The sequence below is a fragment of the Scleropages formosus genome, chromosome 10, assembly GCF_900964775.1.
Source record: "Scleropages formosus chromosome 10, fSclFor1.1, whole genome shotgun sequence".
Classification (NCBI taxonomy): Eukaryota; Metazoa; Chordata; class Actinopteri; order Osteoglossiformes; family Osteoglossidae; genus Scleropages; species Scleropages formosus.
In genome coordinates, this window is record NC_041815.1 from 1113976 (window position 1) to 1128375 (window position 14400).

The 14400-nt window shown below is 45.7% G+C and overlaps 3 non-coding genes across 3 annotated transcripts; all 3 read left to right on the forward strand.

Annotated features, from left to right (window-relative positions):
- Positions 1-159: 159 nt before the first annotated feature.
- Positions 160-231, forward strand: trnah-gug (transfer RNA histidin (anticodon GUG)). The gene has a single exon. It is a non-coding gene; the product is annotated as a tRNA-His (tRNA).
- A 605-nt stretch (positions 232-836) lies between these two features.
- On the forward strand, positions 837-908 carry trnah-gug (transfer RNA histidin (anticodon GUG)). The gene has a single exon. It is a non-coding gene; the product is annotated as a tRNA-His (tRNA).
- Positions 909-1513: 605 nt separating this feature from the next.
- On the forward strand, positions 1514-1585 carry trnah-gug (transfer RNA histidin (anticodon GUG)). Its single transcript has one exon. It is a non-coding gene; the product is annotated as a tRNA-His (tRNA).
- Positions 1586-14400: the final 12815 nt, after the last annotated feature.

A 14400-nucleotide genomic window follows, 5' to 3' on the forward strand; every position in this document is an offset into this window, starting at 1 on the left:
ACACAGTGAAGTTGACATTGAACCAGGCTGTGCGATTTTGCCATTTGTCAAAGATTTTGAGGTTGAAAGCATTGCGCTGAATGTGTGAAATCAACAGACTTCCATGTGCAACGTTGTGCACCTGTGCTCTTGGAGTGAGCATGTAGCACTAGAAGACCAGCCGTGATCGTATAGAGGTTAGTACTCTGCGTTGTGGCCGCAGCAACCCCGGTTCGAATCCGGGTCACGGCAGGGGTTGCGTCTGAGCTTCCTGTAGGGAGCTGTTGGTACTCGTGGTTTACTTTGAACCACAGGATGTAAATGAGGAAGGGATGACTTTTGCAAAATCCCTAGGTGTGGTCAAGAAGATTGAGATGAGACACTTTTAACTGGAAGTACGTTGACAATAAAACTTTTGTACATGTTGCACTCGTGGTAATTTAGATATAAGAATACTCACTAAACGGTACTGAAAAGCTTAGTTTCCTTGCCTGGTGGTTGGGGGCCTCTTGAGAAAATGGCCAAAAGTAGCATGTCTGAAGAAGTTAAGATGGAGAAAAGTGGCGTCTGTGGAATTTTCGAGAGCCTGGCTCAAAGACGTGTTCGGAAATCTTGGCGAAATTCCAGGCTATGAAGCGATCACATGTTAACGTATGGAAGCTAGAAGGAGGGTTTTGTTGACGACACGTTTGTAGTTTACACAGTGAAGTTGACATTGAACCAGGCTGTGCGATTTTGCCATTTGTCAAAGATTTTGAGGTTGAAAGCATTGAGCTGAATGTGTGAAATCAACAGACTTCCACGTGCAACGTTGTGCACCTGTGCTCTTGGAGTGAGCATGTAGCACTAGAAGACCAGCCGTGATCGTATAGAGGTTAGTACTCTGCGTTGTGGCCGCAGCAACCCCGGTTCGAATCCGGGTCACGGCAGGGGTTGCGTCTGAGCTTCCTGTAGGGAGCTCTTGGTACTCGTGGTTTACTTTGAACCACAGGATGTAAATGAGGAAGGGATGACTTTTGCAAAATCCCTAGGTGTGGTCAAGAAGATTGAGATGAGACACTTTTAACTGGAAGTACGTTGACAATAAAACTTTTGTACATGTTGCACTCGTGGTAATTTAGATATAAGAATACTCACTAAACGGTACTGAAAAGCTTAGTTTCCTTGCCTGGTGGTTGGGGGCCTCTTGAGAAAATGGCCAAAAGTAGCATGTCTGAAGAAGTTAAGATGGAGAAAAGTGGCGTCTGTGGAATTTTCGAGAGCCTGGCTCAAAGACGTGTTCGGAAATCTTGGCGAAATTCCAGGCTATGAAGCGATCACATGTTAACGTATGGAAGCTAGAAGGAGGGTTTTGTTGACGACACGTTTGTAGTTTACACAGTGAAGTTGACATTGAACCAGGCTGTGCGATTTTGCCATTTGTCAAAGATTTTGAGGTTGAAAGCATTGCGCTGAATGTGTGAAATCAACAGACTTCCATGTGCAACGTTGTGCACCTGTGCTCTTGGAGTGAGCATGTAGCACTAGAAGACCAGCCGTGATCGTATAGAGGTTAGTACTCTGCGTTGTGGCCGCAGCAACCCCGGTTCGAATCCGGGTCACGGCAGGGGTTGCGTCTGAGCTTCCTGTAGGGAGCTCTTGGTACTCGTGGTTTACTTTGAACCACAGGATGTAAATGAGGAAGGGATGACTTTTGCAAAATCCCTAGGTGTGGTCAAGAAGATTGAGATGAGACACTTTTAACTGGAAGTACGTTGACCATAAAACTTTTGTACATGTTGCACTCGTGGTAATTTAGATATAAGAATACTCACTAAACGGTACTGAAAAGCTTAGTTTCCTTGCCTGGTGGTTGGGGGCCTCTTGAGAAAATGGCCAAAAGTAGCATGTCTGAAGAAGTTAAGATGGAGAAAAGTGGCGTCTGTGGAATTTTCGAGAGCCTGGCTCAAAGACGTGTTCGGAAATCTTGGCGAAATTCCAGGCTATGAAGCGATCACATGTTAACGTATGGAAGCTAGAAGGAGGTTTCTACTCTGCGTTGTGGCAGCAACGACCCTGGTTTTAATCTGGGTCACAACAGGGGATGCGTCTGAACTTTTTGTTTGGAACTGTTGGTAATCCTGGTACCAATAGTTATTTGAAGGCATTGAACAATTTTGAAACATTTCTCTACTACCTCCTACTTGAGTGATTCTTGTTAAAATTCAACTTCTCTTTGGTTTAGACCCTAAAGAGTTATTTTTTCTTGTCTTGAGTGTCTTACCACCCCCTCCAGCCTTACGCCCTGTGTTGCCGAGTTAGGCTCTGGCTCACTGTGACCCCATCTTGGGACAAGTGGCTTCAGGCAGTATGTGTGTGAGTTTTGTTTTAATAATGTTATTTTATGTGGTTAATTCTTGGGGACTATAGTACAGAGGCTGAAGCTGATACCTCACAGCTTTTCAACTGCTTGGTTTGTGTGTATTATCCCAACCTGCATTCTTTATGCGTCGTTGTGCAGATGGATAGAAGCAATTGGTTGTGTGTTTGTGTAGTTGTTGTTTGTATTTTTATTTACTTTTTTGTTTGTTTAATTGTATTTACTGTTTGTTAAGCAGCATGCAAAGCTACCCAATTCTGTGTCCCATACTGTAGAATGGACGTGCCTCAGTTGATCGATTAATCGCATTAGTTTGTTTTGGTTACCATTGTTGGAGTAGTTTCAGTTTCGATTATGACTCTCACCTTTTGGCAATTAGCCTGGTTTAAAAAGCAGCTGATGACCCATTGTGGCTGTTGTAGTGGCAGCCTTTTGGTGCAAAGACTTGGGGTAGAAAGACTAGGAAGTCTACCTGAAGGAGGCCACCATCACTATGTGAATCCTGCCATCACCATCTTGTTCCGCATGGGACTCTGGAACTGCTAATCTGCTGTGAGGAAGATTGTCTTTATACCAGCCTACGCCTCCCATCTCTTACTGGACCTCCGGGCCTTAACTTATATCTGGATCATCCCAGATAACACAGCCACATCCACAGCCCTCTCCACTAACTACTGTTTCTCCCTCACCCCTCATCCCTCCAGCAGAGGTGGAGACACTGGTCTGCTAACCTCTCCTCGGTGGGAATATTGTATTCTCCCTCTCCACCTGCATGACCTGTCCTCCTTTGAATTGCATGTTGCAACTATCACTGCCCCAATCACTCTTGCTATGGTTTTTCTTTATTGCCCTCCTGGCCCTTCCGGTTGCTTCCTGGATGGCGTTGACAACTTCTTCAACTCTCTCCCAGGGACAACACTCCACTGATTCTCCTGGGTGACTTCAACCTGCATGTCAATGACATTCATGCTAGCTGCCTTCTGTTGCTCTTACAGTCCTTCAACCTCTTCCTGTCCCGGTTCCCTGCTACTCACAAAGCAGGCAATCCTCTTGACTTCACCTTTTCCCGTAACTATGGCTGTCCTGTTCTCTCTGTTACTCCGCTGCATGTTTCTGATCACTTCTTCATCTCCTCCCAACCCTGCCTCACCACTAATTCCTCGCCTCTTTCTGCACCCATTGTCAATTTCCACCGTAACTTAAAATCTCACTCACCTTCCTGCCTTGCCTCTGCCACACTGTCCGCTTCTGCTGCACAGTTCTCGGATCTGTCAACAGAAAATGCCACTAACATTTTCCTCTCTGCCCTATCTTCCTCTCTTGATTCTCTCTGTCCACTTTCTTCCAGACTAGCACGCCCCAGTGCCACCCCATGACTGACTGATACATTACGTGCTAACAGGACCAAACTCTGGGCTGCAGAGCAACAATGGCAAAAATTCAGTACTCCTATGGACTCGTATGGATTCGTATCTCTTAAGATCATGTAACATGTAAATGTTCATGCACCATAACTTTATGATCATGCCCACATAAGCCTTTATGCAGCTACTCCTGTAACATATGTGTCATGGCCACCAGGCTCAAGAAAGAGACGGACTCAAGCGCAGTGCTCATGATCTGGTATAATTCTCCAAAAGGGACAGGCAAAAGAAGAGTTAAAAGGACAGGCGAAGGTCATGTGAATCGGCAAATGTTGTACAAGGAAGCAGACGGGAATCAGGGTCAGCAAGGAACTGGTGAGAGGTCAAGAAATCCAGGAAGCACGTATTGAAAGAAGCGGTCGTGTGGAAACAGCAGTTGTTCTTTGCAGAGAGTCCACATGGAAGCGCCTCTGGAACTGCCTTTTATGTGGTGTTCCTTTACTGGGCAAAAGGGGATGCTGCTGGGCTGGCCAATGGGTCTGTGACAGTACGTAAATGTTTGTATATCTCAAACAAAAAAAATTGTAGGAAGGTGATCAGGAATCTTTGATATTCTGAGTTTTGTGCAGCTACTTGTGTGATGAACACTGGTGCATATGGTATAAAGAAACTAACTGTACTGAAGAATGACACGTCTGCAACCATGTCTCTCTTTCTCCTAATGTAATACACAAATTGTGTTTTCTATGAGATGTACATCGCTTTGGAGAAAAGTGTCTGCTAAATGAAAAAATGTAAACGTACATGTAAATGTGTCTAAATCCAGTTCATGCCTTCCATGCCTCCAGCCATGTAAAGGGAGTCACATTATATGCAATGTCTCATTTGCTGGGAAATCCAGCTCTCTTTGTCAGAGTGGGTGGAGTAGACTGTTGAAGCTATCAATGGGGTGTGCGGGATATGGGTGCAGAGTGCAGAGAAATGAGTAGAAGAGATATATGGGAACGCTTTGACACAAGTCAAACACAACGGAGGCAGCCTTTTTAAGTTTTGTATGCTACAGCTGAAAGTTATTTCACTTAAACAAATAAAATAAGACTAATCTTAGTTTTAATCTGCAAAGGGTAGAAATATAGGTTGTGAGAGTGAAACAAAGAAATGGAGTAAAATGATGGTATGCATTAAGTGTTTGACTGATGTGTTCTGTAACTGCTGCAGGTTCATTGGAGCGAGTGCTTTAATACTGCATCTCTGGGGTTGTCACCGGGGGGGTCGTGGTGGTCGTCCAGCAAGCAGTTGTTAGGTGAGTGGTCGTTGGGCGCACACTCATAAAGCATGCGGTAGTCAGGCACGCAGTCATCAGGAACACCAGAGACGCCAGTAACAGTTCCTCCTCCCTACAGGCAGCACCTGTCGCCCTACGATGCAAGGGAGGACAGCCCTGGGGCACGGCACGGGCCGGTTTGGATGGGACCTGTGGAAATCAGCAATAAGAACAGGGTCCAGAACATTGTGTGCGGGCACCCAGCATTGCTCCTCCGGGCCATAACCTTGGCACTCCACCAGGTACTGCAGGCCCCCTCGCCACTGACGGGAGTTCAGGAGCACTCAAATGGCATAAACCGGATCCCTATCAACTGCCATCGATTCAGGCGGCAAGCTCGGTGCAACATCACTAGGGGCCTGGAGAACAGAGGACCTGCAGAGTTTGAGCAAGGAAATGTGGAAGGTGAGGTGGACCTGCAAGTTCGGGGACAAGTGGAGCCTGTAGGAGACGAGCGTGACCTGGTGAAGGGCTGAACTTCCTGAATGAGATGCGTAACCTCAGGTTCCAGGTGGACAGCTACATTCTCTGCCCTGGCTGGAAGGTGAGCGTTCGCCGGTGGCGGTCCGCCTGTCATTTGTAGTGGTGGGTGCTACACTGGAGATAAGTCCTGATGGCATGCCCCGTCTCTCCATTGGCCTGGTGCCAGGGGTTGACTGTGGTTACATTGCTTGGGCCAGGGCACCAAGGAAACAGAGCAGGCTGGTACCCTAAGACACATTGGAACAGTGACATACCTGTGGAGGAGTGGCTCAAGGCGTTGTGGGCATACTCGGTCCAAGACAGGTACTGGTCCCACTGGTGCTGTTGATGGGCGCAATAGCTGCGGAAGAAGCATCTAGTATCCTGCTGTAGCCGCTCCACCTGCCCATTGGACTGGGCCTGGGAGCCAGAGGTGAGGCTTACCGAGACCCCCAGCTTTGTCCAGAATGCTTTCTACAGTTGCAAGGTGAATTAGAGCTCACGGTCTGACACAATGTCCTCAGGTAGACCATATAGGTGGTATGACCTGCTGGAATAGTGTCTCTGCTGTCTCCAGGGCCGTGGGCAACTGTGGCAAGGGGATCAGGCAGCAGGCTTTTGAACATTGGTCAATCAAGGTTAGTATCATAGTCTTACCATCTGAAGGGGGGTGGTCCACCAGGAAGTCCACTGCTATGTGAGACTAAGGCCACGAGGGCACTGGCAGTGGTTCCAGCAAGCCAGAAGGTCTCTGTGTTGGAGTTCTAGCCTGGGATCAGATTGTGCAGGCCTCCACGTACTCCTGGATGTCCACGATCGGCTCAGAGGTTTCGGTCAGCGCATCAGCGGCAAACAGGCATGAGAGTGCATCAGCCTTTGTGTTCTTAGAGCCCGGCCGATACAATACAGTGAACCGATGGGGCCTGGCGTGGGTTCAGCCAGCGTGCTTTCTGAAGATACTCTAGGTTACAGTGGTCAGTTATTACCAGGAAGAAGTGTAAGGCCCCTTCTAACTAGTGTCTCCATTCCTCCAGGGCTAATTTAATGGCTAAGAGGTCTTGATTTCCAGTGGCATAGTTCCGCTCGATTGGAGAAAGCTTTCACAAGAAATACGCACAGGGATAAAGTTTTGGTGGGTCTTTTTGTCTTTGGGACAGCACGGCCCTGACTCCGACCTCTGAAGCATCCACCTACACTACAAATGGCAGTATGGGGTCTGGGTCGTAATATCAGTGCCGTTGTAAAATGACTTTTCAGCTCCATGAATGCTCTCTGTGTGGTGTCCGAAAGGAAGGTACACAGTTCTTTGGAGGTTTCACTGAAACAAAGCACTGGAACACTTGAAGTGTGCAAATAAAAGAGTTATATTAAGAACAGTAGCTCGTGTCACAAAGTCACTTCGCACCGCGGAACCTCGTTTCCTTTCGCGCAAAAAAAACCCGCGTTATATATAGTGCCGCCAATAACAATTCCCGCTTCACTTATGAAATAACCAATGACAATTATCCTTTGTCAACTTACACCCTACAGGCTGGCAGGAACCTTCTTTTACAAAACTCTCAATAATTCGTTCTTGGTGTAAAACACCACACTCTGTGCCTGCTCATCCCAAGTCAGACGGGTCTCTTTACTTGAAATAAGGGCTGTGAGGGGCGCAGTGATGAAGCTAAAACCCATTATGAATCTCCGATAGAAATTGGCAAAATCCAATAACTGTTGCAGGGCTTTAACAGTTCTCAGTCATAGCCAGTCAATCACTGCCAGGAGCTTCTCTGATTCCATGGCCATGTCCATGTCACTCAGGATGTAGCCCACAAGCAGCACTCTCAACTGGTTGGACATTTTTCTGTCTTGACATAGAGGCAGTATTGCAGGAGCTGCTCTAACACTGTCCTTACCTGGAGGATGTGTTGTTCCCAGGTCTTGGAGAAGATCAAGATGTTGTCCAGGTACTCCAGGACACATTCATCCACCAGGTCCCCTAGCACATGATTGACAAACACTTGGAACACTGAGGGCGTGTTAGACAAAGCAAAAGGTATGACCAAATACTCATAATGGCCCAGGGTGGTGCTGAAAGCAGTCTTTCACTTGCCCCCCTCCCTTATCCAGATTAGGTTGTATGCATTCTGAAGGTCCAATTTCGTGAAGATCTTTGCACCGTGTACTCATTCTAATGCCACAGTGATCAAATGCAGAGGATGAGTGCATTGCACCGTGTGCTGGACTCTTAAGTTTAGTTTGAGTTGGGACTTTTATTGTGACATGTTATTTTGACACCCCCACAATGCTGACTGAGTTTCCTATTCTAGAAGGAAGTAGTCAATGCCTGTTCCGTGTGGCAGTATTGTGATGTATTCCATGTGGTTATGTAATCAATTTCCATCTTATCTTCCAAAGCACTTTGAAACGCAATGTCTGTAAGTGAACTTGCTCAATGCTGTTTTGATATTATTATGAGCACTTTATTTGTGTCTTTAGTGTTTTAAATGTGGTGATTTACTGAGTTAGCAATTCTGTGCTAATGCGGCAGTCAAAAGGATCATGTTTTAGCGTATTGTATTATTCATCATTAATCTGTTTATTGTAATATTTGCTGTGCAAATTGAATCAGAAGTTTATGTTTGTATATTTTCCCTTTCTTTGTAGTTTGACACTTTTGCATGATAAACTTCATAAACCACATCTCTGTGTCAGTGGAGTTCATTGCGGAAGTGTTTAGCGGCTGGATAGCTGGATTAACATTAGCATCCAGCGAGGCCAGTGACACAACATAATAGCGTTCAAACCACGATAATCAATGGAGGCGAGCAGACCTCCATCCCACTTCCCCACATAAAAGAAATCTGCGGAGGCTGGTGACGTGGAAGGTCAAATATAGCCTGCCTTCAACACTTCAGTAATATATTCTTTCATGGCCTTTTGTTTGGGGAGAGACAGGAGATACACCTTCCCACTCTTGGAGATGATCTGCAAGAAACCAATAATAACAGCCCCGCCAAGACTGCAGCACATGCTCCTCTGAATTCAAGGATATGACTTCACCATCACATATAAGCCAGGGCATCAGATGGTTCTGACCGATACGCTATCACGACTGTCAAACCCAGAGGTCAACACTGCTGCGGAGATGGAACCAACCGTCCACGCAATCACCTTTGACCTCATAAACTTCAGCCTCGAGAAACAAAATGAGTTGAAGGTCGAGACTCGACGGTGCCCCGTCCTCAATGCACTTGCTGAGGTGGTGTACCAGGGATGCCTAAGAAACTCACAGAGCTACCCAGTGATCTGAGAATATTTTGACCATATCAAGACACAATCGGCATCAATAATGGCATTCTGTTTAAAGGAAAGCAAGTCATCATTCCAGAAAGAATGAGGCATGACATCCTTACACACCTTCACAGGAGCCATCACGGTATCGAGAAGACAAGACTGCTTGCGAGGGATTCTGTCTACTGGCCGAACATGAGCAAGGATATCGAGAGGACTGTAAAGGCATGCTGATTCTGTCAAGAGGATCAAGACCAAAACAGGAAAGAGCCAATGATCGAGAACGAGGTGCCACTGAAGACATGGCAGACTATTGGGACGGACCTTTTTGAGATTAAAGGAAGGCAGTTCATCATCATTGTGGATTATTACTCAAAGTATCCATTCGTAAAAGAACTACAAAGTCCAGTGACAGCCAAGTCTGTCACAAACGTTTTCAAAGAGTTATGTGACATGCTCAGAAGGCCTGGCCAAATAAGACCTGACAATGGCCCACAATACTCAGCAACAGAATTCACTAACTTCTGCAAAGAATGGGGTATAACACATACAACAGCGTCGCCCCACTATCCCCGATCCAATGGTTTCATTGAACGCCAAGTCCAAACCATGAAATCATGCATTAAAAAGTGCATAAAAGCCCGAGAAAGCATATCACAGGCTCTTCTCAACATTCGCGCCACTCCGGTTGACAATAAACTCCTGTCTCCTGCAGAAATGCTGTTCGGCAGAACTATTGCCACTCTAGTGTTCTCATCAAGGTGTAACAACCGCAGACTAAACACCAAGCTAAACTCCATTCAAGATAAAGAGACAAGTCGTCGTATTTTTTGAGACTTTACTGATGACTCCTTCACCAAGACATGGAGTGAACACTATAACCAAAATACAAAAAAATTAAAGAAAATCAATTTACAAAAATAGTCTGTATCATTATTTTTCATAACAAAACATTATATACATGTGGCAAACATTAACATAAGCATACAGCTTACACGTACATGTTCATTTGTAAAAACATTCTTAGAACGGAAATTATTCTATATTTTTACAAAATAATTCTTAATATCCTATCATTAAACTCTAAATAATAAATTCCAGTCACTTATGACATTGATTTCTCAGTCCTTAGCTGTGGATGCAATCAGATCCTTGTGCTGCTGGCCATGTGACTTCCTTGCCTTTCCTGGTCTGACAACCGGAAGTGATGCGCTTGGACAAACAGGAAGTGATGCGCTCAATTTTGAATGAACTTTATCGACAAAGGAAAACGTTCCAAACCCCAAAAATGAACTAATAATGTCTTCTAGACATGACACTGCCGTCTGACCTCAGTGAGGTCACTACCCATATGTATACCACAGGTCAACCTAAACATCTTCAGGGAAAAGTAAAACAACTTCTGTAATTGGTCTGCAAAATGTCTTCACCGTACCCTGCTCAACTATTTTAACCTTGACTTGTCTAACATGACCATCGGTTCCAGGAAATGTGGAGCTTATTTTTGCCATAGGCCAACAATTGCGTTCGGCCTGCTTGTCTTTGAGCAGGACCACATCTCCAACTTGCAAGTCTTTGCGATGGGTGGTCCATTTTTGTCTGTGCTGTAAATAAGGCAGGTATTCTCTGCGCCATCATGTCCAGAATTGGTTTGCCAGTGCTTGTACTTGTTTCCACTGTTTAGTGTACATACCTTTCTCCGAGAAGTCACCAAGTGGTGGTGGAGCACCTGACTTTTGGGTGAGAAGCATGGATGGAGAAAGAACCTGAAGGTTGTCCGGGTCTGTAGAAACCGGTACTAGTGGTCGCGCATTCATAATCGCAGCAACTTCTGCCATTAATGTAGAGAGAACTTCGTGGGTGAGGCGGGCATTTAGCAACATAGAGTCCAAGATCCTTCTAGCAATGCCTATCATTCTCTCCCAACTGCCACCCATATGCGAAGCATGAGGAGGATTAAACTCCCAAACACATCCTTTCTCGCTGAGGTATCTTTGTATTCCCGAGTCCAGTTGGCTTTTATCCATTCCAAGTTCTTTGCTTCCGCCGATGAAGTTCATGCCACAGTTGGACCTCAACTGCTTAGCTGGTCCTCTGATGGCGAAAAAACGCCTAAGTGCATTTATGCAACTTGATGCATCCATAGACTCTATCAGCTTTATGTGTACTGCTCTAGAACTTAAACAGCTGAACATGATTGCCCATTTTTTACTTTCTGCTTGTCCTCCACGGGTCCTCCTAGCAGTAACCATCCACGGACCGAAAACATCTAGTCCAACATAGGTGAATGGAGGGCATATTTGGAGACGCTCTGTAGGTAAGGCTGCCATGTATTGTTCCTCAACTTTACCTCTAAGCTTCCTGCACGTCACACAGTTATGAATGACTGTGTTGATGAGCCTTTTGCCGCCCAAGATCCAGTACCCTGCTGCTCGTATGGCTCCCTCCGTGAAGTGGCGTCCCTGGTGTTTCACTTGCCCATGGTGATGGCGTGTCAGCAGTAAGGCTACATGGCTGTTCCTAGGCAAAATCACAGGATGCCTTTCATTAGTTTCTAAGTTCGAATGTTGTAGCCGGCCTCCAATGCGCATCAAGCCATCTGTGATGATTGGGCTAAGCCTTTGGAGACAGCTATCCTTTGGAATGGGCTTTTTAGCATGCAGAGCCACAAGTTCCTTTTGGAAGGCAGATCTTTGTGCAGCTTGGAGGACAACATTCATAGCTTGGTCAAGTTCCTCGGGTGAACGTGATTGTTTACACCAATGCCATCCTTTGCACGCCCTAACTTTGCCCAATTGTTTGCAGGATTTGGCTATGTGAGTCAGGAATGCAAGAGCTCTAAGGAGTGAATGAAGACTAGAGAAGCGCTGGAAGCGATCTGGATTGAGTATGTTCTCCATCAGGTGTGTCCTGTAAGTTTTTATTTCTGGCCTGATTTCAATGTCCTTTTATGGTTGTATTAAGTCAAATCTTTCACATGTGTGCTTGCTTTCTCCAGGGGTATTTCGTAGGAGTGATGATCCAAAGAACCAGGTTGTTTGCGCTAGACAAGAGGTGGGCAGGAATCTTGAAATGTGATCCGCTGGATTTTCTTCAGAGGGAACATAGTGCCATTGTTCTGGTTTGGAAGAGTGCTGTATAAGCTGAATCCTGTTGTGCACATAGAACCTTTTAGTGGTATTATGGATGTATCCGAGTACTACCTTGCTGTCACTGTAGAAATTAACCTTATCAAACTTTACATCTAGCTCCTCTTGGATGAGGTCCGCCAACTCAACAGCTAAAACAGCCGCACAGAGTTCTAGACGTGGGACGGTGGGTTCGGATTTGGGTGTTAACCGTCCTTTAGCCATGACAAATCTGATCTCAGTGTGACCATCTTTTTGAACGGTCTTGAGATATGCAACGGCTCCAATCGCCTTTGTCGAGGCGTCTGAGAACACACTAAGCTCAATGTGCTCACTGTTGCAAAGTGACATGTCCGTATAGGTTCGTGGTATGTGCATCTGCTTGAGATCGTGAAGCGATTCGCGCCATGAGTCCCACTTATCACGTTTTTCTTCTGGGAGAGGAGTGTCCCAATCGGAGAGGTCAGCAGTAAGCTCTCTAAGAAGGGCTCTCCCACAGACAGTGACAGGGCCCAGCAGACCTAGAGGGTCAAAAATGCTGTGTACAGTGGATAACACACCACAACGAGTGAAGGGCTTTGGATCTGTTGATACAGAAAAGGTAAAGGTGTCTGTCGATATCTCCCACAGGAGGCCCAAACTGCGCTGGATGGATTGTGTCTCTCCGCTGAGGTCTAAGTCCTTGACAGTTGTTGCACAGTCTTCTGGGGATAAGGCCTTTAAGACGTTTTGACTGTTTGTGGTGAACTTGTGAAGGCGAAGGTTTGCTTCTGCTAGAGAGGCCTGTGTCCTTTTAAGCAGGTCAATTGCTTCGTGATCAGTTGGTACAGATATGAGACCATCATCGACATAGAAATGTCTTTCCACAAACTGAACAGTATCATCGCCATAATGTGGTGCACCTTCTCTAATGGCTCTTCTCAGCCCGTAGATGGCGATGGCAGGCGAAGGACTATTGCCAAAAACATGAACTTTCATTCGATAGTCAATGATGTTTTTGTTGATATCATTTTCTTCGTACCACAGGAATCTAAGAAAGTTTTGATGGTTCTCGCTTACCTCAAAACAGTAGAACATTTGCTGGATGTCTGCTAACACGGCTACTTTCTCCTTGCGAAAGCGGAGCAGAACACCGATCGACGTGTTGTTTAAATCTGGGCCAGTCAGTAATACATCATTTAAGGAGATTCCTTGGTATTGTGAGCTTGAATCAAACACCACCCTAATCTGGTCGGGCTTTCGAGGATGATATACTCCAAATGTAGGAAGGAACCAGCATTCCTCATTGTCCCTTAGTGGTGGTGCTACTTCAGCGTGTCCATTTTGAAAGATTTTGTCCATGAATGCAAAGTACTGTTTCTGCATTACTGGGTTCCGTTTGAGCATTTTCTTCAGTGACATGAATCTCTTAACAGCCTGCTCTTTATTGTTAGGAAGGTGCGGTCGTGGCTCCTTAAATGGAAGTGGTGCTACCCAGGTATTCTTACTGTTTCGGCAGACTTCAGTATCCATCTTTTCCATAAACATTGCATCTTCGATTGATGGAGCAGGTCTGTTGTCTTGATCAGTTCTGTTGAACACTGTTTTTCCTAGTGTTTCCTCTGTTATCTTAGGGGCTTGGTTGAGGATGGGTAATGATTCCTTTATCTGCATGTAACTTGTGCATGGCCGGAAGATGGAGTGACGGCCACTTTCCAGCACGGTGGTCTTGAAGTTGCTGATGATTGGCTTATGAATGTTTCCTAGGTACACTTTTCCTATTACTACCCAGCCAAGGTCCAAACGTTGTGCAAATGGTGCATTGTGTGGCCCGTTTACCTGCTGTCTTACTTTGTGTAGTCTTAATACATCTCTACCCAGAAGAAGTAAGATCTCTGCATTTGAGTCAAGTTCTTGGAGATGTTTAGCAATATGTTGTAGATGGGGCTGATGAATCACAGCATTTGGAGTTGGAATCTCTGTGCGATTATTTGGGATGTCACTACACTCAATAAGTTGTGGAAGAGGAATTGCCACTTTGCCATCTATGGATTCGATCATGAATCCTTCAGCACGTATTCCAGCTGTTACAGCTAAACCTGCACAGGTTCTCAGTTGATATGAAGAAGGCTGACTTTTTATACCGAACAGGCTGAAGAACTCTGGTCTGGCCAATGAGCGGTTGCTCTGGTCATCTATTATCACATATGCATTTACCACTTTGTGGACAGCATCCTGTGGGTATATTTTTGCAAGGCATATTTTTGCACATGAGTGGCTGAATTGTCCCTTGCCACATACCTCCGTGCAGTTTGAACTTATGACAGCTGTGTCAGCATTAGTGGTTTCAGCCTCCCCCCCCGTCCACCTTTGGTGTTCGAGGGGCCTTTGATGATTGACTCGATGTGCCTGGATGCATGGCTGTGACGTGGTAGGTGGTGTCACACTCCAGACACTTTACAGATCCCTTACAGTCCTTGGCCAGATGCGAAGTCGAAGCACAGCATTTAAAACATATGCCATTTTTTT